The sequence below is a fragment of the Pristiophorus japonicus genome, chromosome 21 (assembly GCF_044704955.1).
Source record: "Pristiophorus japonicus isolate sPriJap1 chromosome 21, sPriJap1.hap1, whole genome shotgun sequence".
Lineage (NCBI taxonomy): Eukaryota > Metazoa > Chordata > Chondrichthyes > Pristiophoridae > Pristiophorus > Pristiophorus japonicus.
The window spans coordinates 25,790,243-25,797,382 of record NC_091997.1 but is presented as its reverse complement, the minus strand read 5'-3'; the positions used below and the strand labels follow the sequence as shown (position 1 = coordinate 25,797,382).

Sequence of the window (7,140 nt, the reverse complement as noted above, 5' to 3'; positions counted from 1 at the left end):
GATTCCTGGAAAGACAAAATAGTAAAAAGGCTGAGGGCAATAGAATCTTCACTCTCCATGATCGTGCAGAATGGTTGTTGACTGTCCCTACAGATAAATGAAATTATATCATGCCTTTCGCAACCTCAGAGCACCACAGCCAATGTAATGTCACGAGTGTAATCTAGGAAACATGGCAGCCAATTTGCACACCAGGCTCCACAGGCAACAATGTAATGATGAGCAGATAATCTGTTTCTGGGTGTTGGTTGAGGGATAAATATTGGCCAGGGCACCAGGTAGGACTCTTCTCTTCAAATAGTGCCATGAACTCTTTTACATCCACCTGAGAGGGCAGACAAGATCTCGGTTTAACATCTCATCTGAAAGACGGCACCTCCGACAGTGCAGCACTCCCTTGGCATTGCACTGGGAGTGTCAGCCTCGATTTTATTCCCTGGAGTAGGGCTGGAAACCCTCAACCTTCTGACTCAGAGGCGAGAGTGCTACCGATTAGGACACGGCTGACACAAGCATATAGCTTACCATGTATTGCTGCTCTGTTGTGCCACCTAGCTGGTATGCTCGCCCTGCTGCCTGGAGTTGTTTACTCTGCGAGTGATGTGCCTCCAATGGCTTCGATAGTCCAGGGCCACCTTCTCCTCCTTGAGTGATTCCTGGCGTTGGTCATTATATCTATGTAGTACATCGAAACACTCTTTTCAGCTGACTGAGACCATGTGTGACCTTGGGTGAACTCTCTTTTTCCTGGTCTCTTTCCTTATAATTCTACACCAGTTTCTCACAGTTCCCTGTTAACAAGGCCTTAACGAGCAGAAAGCTGGGAGGTGGCTATCAATAGGAGGCAGAGGGGAGATTTAATTGAGGTGTATAAAATTATGGGGGGCCTGGAAAGAGTCGATAGGTAAGATCTATTCCCCTTAGCAGAGGGGTCAATAACCAGCGGGCATGGATTTAAAGTAAGTGATAGAAGGATTATAGGGGTGATGAGGAAAATGTTTTCCACCTAGAAGGTGGTAGGAGTCTGGAACTCAGTACCTGAAAGGGTGGTATGGGCAGAAACCTTCATCGCATTTAAGATGTACTTGGATGTGCACGTGAAGTGCCATAATCTACAGGGCTACGGACCAAGAGCTGGAAGGTCGGATTAGGCTGGGTAGCTCTTTTTCGGACATGATGGGTTGAATGGCCTCCTTCTGTGTCGTAATTTTTCTACGATTCTATAATTTTGCAAAGATCGTCTTTGAATACCAGCAACTAGCGCTAAATACTGACACTTCATCAATGATTATTTTCTTGTATTTTTGTTTACGCTGTCTATATTTTTACACATTTACTGAATGCAGGAGAGTACAACCCTGAGTGGCAAAAGTATTAACCATCCCACTCCTGGCACTGACGTACAGGATCTTACTAATTGGATAAGATAATGGACAACAGTGAGTCATTCCTATTTTCCCCATCTACTCATTTTTAGTTGTTGCTTCTGATCCTCTTCTAACTGCTCCTCCTACAGAATCATAGAAACATAGAAACAATATGGCACAGAAGGAGGCCATTTGGCCCATTGTGCCTGGCCGGCACTTTGAATGAGTTATCCAATAAATCCCACTCGCCCGCCCTTTCCCCATAGCTCTGCAAATTTTTCCTCTTCAAGTATTTATCCAATTCCTTTTTGAGAGTTAGTGCCATTCCAGATCATAACAACTTGCTGCGTAAAATAAGATGTTTCCTCAGGGGTATGGGGAGAAAGCAGCAAAGGGGTACTGAGGGAATGTTCAGCCATGATCTTATTGAATGGTGGTGGAGGCTCAAGGGGCCGAATGGCCTACTCCTGCACCTAGTTTCTATGTTTCTATGTTTCTATGTTGCCTCAGATTCTTTTGCCAATGACCTTAAATCTGAATCCTCTGAGTACCGACCCTTCGGTCACTGGAAACAAGTTCTCCTTATTTACTCTATCAAAACACTTCATGATTTTGAACACCTCTATTAAATCTCCCCTTAAGCTTCTCTGTTCTGAGGAGAACTACACGTAACTGAAGTCTCTCATCCCTGGTTCCATTCTAGTAAATTTCCTCTGCACCCTCTCCAAGCCTAAGACATCCTTCCGAAAGCACGGTGCCCTGATTTGAACACAATACTCCCTGTTTACCCGCTCTTGTCCGGCAGTTTCAATGCCCCTCATGTACCACAGTGCTTCAAATGACGTCTGTGCATTCCATAAAGTGCGACATCCCCACTGACACCTGGGCCATAGACCGCCCTAAGTGGAGGAAGTGCATTCGGGAGGGCGCTGAGCTCCTCGAGTATCATCGCCGACAGCATGCAGGAATCAAGCGCAGGCAGCGGAAGGAGCGTGCGGCAAACCAGGCTCCCTGCCCACCCTTTCCCTCAACGACTATCTGTCCGACCTGTGACAGAGACTGTGATTCTCATATTGGACTGTACAGCCACCTAAGAACTCATGCTAAGAGTGGAAGCAAGTCTTCCTCGATTCCAAGGGACTGCCTCTGATAATGATGATTCGGATGCACTCAGCTTTCATATTTAAAAAAAATTTGTTCTGGGATGTGGGCGTCGCTGGCAAGACCGGCATTTATTGCCCATCACTAATTGCCCTTGAGAAGGTTGTGGTGAGCCACCTTCTTGAACCGCTGCAGTCCGTGTGGTGAAGGTGCTCCCACAGTGCTGTTAGGGAGGGAGTTCCAGGATTGTGACCCAGTGACGATGAAGGAACGGCAATATATTTCCAAGGCTGAATGGTGTGTGAGTTGGAGGGGAACTTTGAGGTGGTGGTGTTCCTATGCGCCTGCTGCCCTTGTCCTTCTAGGTGGTAGAGGTCGTGGGTTTGGGAGGTGCTGCCAAAGAAGCCTTGACGAGTTTCTGCAGTGTATCTTGTAGATGGTATACACTGCAGCCACGGTGCGCCGATGATGGAGGGAGTGAATGTTTAAGGTGGTGGATGGGGTGCCGATCAAGCGGGCTGCTTTGTCCTGGATGGTGTTGAGCTTCTTGAGTGTTGTTGGAGCTGCACTCATCCAGGCAAGTGGAGAGTATTCCATCACACTCCTGACTTGTGCCTTGTAGATGGTGGAAAGGCTTTGGGGAGTCAGGAGGTGAGACACCCACCACAGAATACCCAGCTTCTGACCTGCTCTTGTTGCCATGATCTTCTGACCTGATCTTCTTCATACCTCTAATACTGCTTCTGCTCTACCAGTGAGATAGTCAGGAAATTCAGTTGATAGGACTGATCCCAGCTTCCTTTATGATATGAAGCCAAATTGTTTCTAGTATTCTGCTCAAAATATCATCTGAACATCATTTTCAATATCAGACAAAGGCTAACTTTTAAACAATAAGCTGATAAGAGGAATCCACAGTACTTGGTATGTCACCTAATTTATTAATTGAGCCATAATCGGAGGTTACGATTACGGTTATAGGCAGGTTAATCCGATATTCTCTGGGGTAGGTTTTAACCCTGGCTGTGTGATCCAAACTGAGAGGTACTGTCTCCGGATTTGAGTAAAGCTTTGCAGTGCCTTGAAACATCTACACTTCTGAATCTGGTCCATGATATAAGCCACATGCTGGATGCTTGTAATTGCTTGGTATAACTGAGCCTTTGTACTGGCCAAATCACCAGAAAATGGGCCTAAGTGATTAAGGAAGATCTAAATTAGTGCAGCAAGCAAGTTGATCTTGTGTCACTAATTATTATTGTCCCTCAAGCTGTGCAACCCAAAAACCCTTCCCCCACCCAGAGTAGGTAAATTATAAAAGATTAGAGTAGGTAGAAATTTTACATTCCACATTTGTTTCAATTAAGATACTAGATTTTACTAGGTAAAATCACCCTTCACGCTCTCAATATTTTATCTTATGTAAGCTTATCACAAGCTCTTTGAAGATTATTTATACAACCTATTCATTTCATTGTCAACCCTGCCCTACGGTCCTTCACACACAATGTTTCCCCTGGGAGGGAAGGAGGGAAGGAAGGAAGGAACTTACTTACTTTTTGAAGTGTAGTCACTGTTGGAATGTAGGAAACGTAGCAGCCAATTTACACACAGCAAGCTCCCACAAACATCAATATAATAATGACCAGATAATCTATTTTTTAGTGATGTTGATTTGAGGGATAAATATTGGCCAGGACACCGGGAATAACGCCCCTGCTCTTAGAAACATAGAAACATAGAAAATAGGTGCAGGAGTAGGCCATTCGGCCCTTTGAGCCTACACCACCATTCAATAAAATCATGGCTGCTCATTCATCTCAGTACCCCTTTCCTGCTTTCTCTCCATATCCCTTGGTCCCTTTAGCCATAAGGGCCATATTTAACTCCCTCTTGAATATATCCAATGAACTGGCATCAACAATTCTGCGGTAGGGAAATAGTGCCATGGGATCTTTTATGACCACATGATTGAGCAGACGGGGCCTCAGTTTAATGTCTCATCCCAAAGACAACACCTTCAACAGTGCAACACTCCCTCAACACTGCACTGGAGTGTCAGCCTAAACTTTTATGCTCACGTCTCTGGAGTGGGACTTCAACCCACAACCTTCTGACTCAGAGGCGAGAGTGCTACCATCGAGCCTCAGTATAATGCAGTAGCTTACAATTGTATCACCTAATATTATTAACCTAATAGAATGTCACAAAGTACTCCCGATAGGAGAAAGGCAGAATGAGTAGTAGCGGGTTTAAGAAAGATGTAGACTAAGTGGTATTTGATTTAGAAGGCAGATGGGAGGAATATGGCACATTTCATGGTATTCTCACTGTAGTTAGGTAGATAGAAGCAAAAGTCATTTTGTGCCAATTTAAAGCTGCATAAATTTAAAGCTACGGACACCTGGCTCCATGTCTATCTTCAGAGAAACAGCTTCTGTCTTCAGTTTTCAAACAGTATTAATATGTTAATGATGCCAAAAAGACTTTGTGCATCATTCAGCCTGGAGATGGAAGCGCTGGAGGAAACATTACATAGGAACTTAAGAATTAGGAGCAGGAGTAGGCCATATGGCCCCTTGGGCCTGCTCCGCCATTCAATAAGGTTGTGCTGATCTTCGACCTCAACTCCACTTTCTCACCCGATCCCCATATCCCTCGATTCCCCTAGAGTACAAAAATCTCTCTATCTCAGCCTTGAATTTACTCAATGACTGAGCATCTACAGCCCCCTGGGGCAGAGAACTCCAAAGATTCACAACCCTCATCTCAGTTTTAAATGGCCATCCCCTTGCCATTAATATGCATGTTGAGTAGGTCGACCTAGAATCAGCCTGCATTCCAGGAACATTTAAGCTTCTGGATACAAGACACAAGGAGAGAGTAACGGATTGAAACATGCAGGTGTAGGAACTAGGGTAGCCTGAGATGAAATGGAACTGAACGCAAGAGCTGAAATGTGTTATTGACTGTCGATAAAGAAACTGGTAATCTATTCAATGTCATCAGGAGTTTGAAAGAATTAGAACATATACTGCTGTCATTGTAAGTTAGCTTGTGCTGTTCACTCAGTTTCCGACTTGCCTCATTTCTGCAATTAAATCAAGTTGGTTAATTCTGAATCTGAGGCCGGCTTGAGTGCGGGGTGTTGATAATAGTCTTCTGGAGCAGCTTGGAGAGCAATAAGATTCAGTGTGCATTGGCAATCCAGAGTTATCCTCACCCTGAAAGGTACACGATTCATGCCAGGGTGGAAATATGGTGCGGCTTCTGGTCCATCGGGTCCATCGTTTGCTCCTGGGAAGTGTGGGAAGATCATTCCAAGAGGGAACGGCTTGTCAAAGTACTCTAAAAATTACATTAGACTTCTGCAAGTTAGAGATACCTGTACTGTCTCAGATGGACTGAGTAGTAGCGGATTTAGGAGAGAAAAAGAAAGACTTGCATTTATATAGCACCTTTAATGACCTCAGGCAACCCAAAGCACTTGGCAGCTCAATGTAGTCACTGTTGTAATTAATGCACAGCAAGATAATAATAATAATCTTTATTTATATAGCGCCTTTAACGTAATAAAATATCCCAAGGCACTTCACAACAATTTTATAACACGTTAGATATTGACCATTGAGGGAAAGAGAGAAAAAGCGTGAGAAAGAAGTGTAAAAAGAGGTTAAAGGCTCGGGTCCGAAGCGGCAGCCAAAATGTGCACGCACATAGACACAGGCAAAAAAACTTTAAAAAAAATTCAAATTACATTGTAAATAATACAATAAGGAGTACACAATAGTAAAATCAGTTTAATAAAGATTAATTATAATTAAACAAAATTAAATAATATATACCATAATTATAAATTAACTTAAAATTAGAAAATCAGCAATTGAAGCAAATTAAATCAGTTAGTAGCTGTCTTTAAGATTCATTCCCTGTCCAGTGATTCAATAAATCTGGAAGAACCAATCACCATCCTCCATACTTTTGATGTCATAGTTTTGTTACTTTTTATTTCTCATTTTGTCTTCTTGGCAGGACCTGTAATAGCACCAGGCTCGAGCTGCGTTCGTTGTCAGGGAGACGCTGATGTTTAAAATCTCCCTCCAGCTGCTCCAGGCTCAAGCTGCCTCCGTTGTCAGGGAGACGCTGATGTTTAAATCTCCCTTCAGCTGCTCCAGGCTTGAGCTGCCTCCGTTGTCAGGGAGACACTGATCACAAACAGCAATATGATAATGACCAGGTATTGGTTTTAGTGATGTTGGTTGAGGGAGAAATATTAGCCAGGATACCAGGGAGAACGATCAAAATAGTGCGGTGGGATCTTTTACATCTGCACAAGAGGGCAGACAGGGCCTCGATTTAACATCTAATCCAAAGGACAGCACCTCCAACAGGGTAGCACTTCCGTCAGTACAGCACTGAAGTGCCAGGCTGGATTTTGTTCCACAAGCGGGACATGAATCCAAAGTCCTCATGATTCAAGAGGTGAGAATGCTCCCAACTGCGTCATGGCTGTCACCTATCAGAGAGCAATCAGATGAGTAGCATAAGAACCTTCTGCCATAATTTAAAACAAGTTTGCCGATCGTGGTGTAAGTGTGTGTGATCACCACCCCCACCCCCCCCCCACCGCCCCCGCCCCCCGCCCCCCGCCACAATAACACTCTCTGGCTGA

The 7,140-nt window shown here is 44.2% G+C and overlaps 1 long non-coding RNA gene across 2 annotated transcripts in view; it reads right to left on the bottom strand.

Annotated features, from left to right (window-relative positions):
- Positions 1-6,359: 6,359 nt before the first annotated feature.
- LOC139233627 (uncharacterized) overlaps positions 6,360-7,140 on the bottom strand; it is a 36,541-nt gene continuing 35,760 nt past the window's right edge. For both annotated transcript variants that reach the window (XR_011588189.1, XR_011588188.1), the window contains exon 3: positions 6,360-6,984. This is a non-coding gene — a long non-coding RNA (uncharacterized lncRNA). The remainder of the gene's footprint in view (positions 6,985-7,140) is intronic.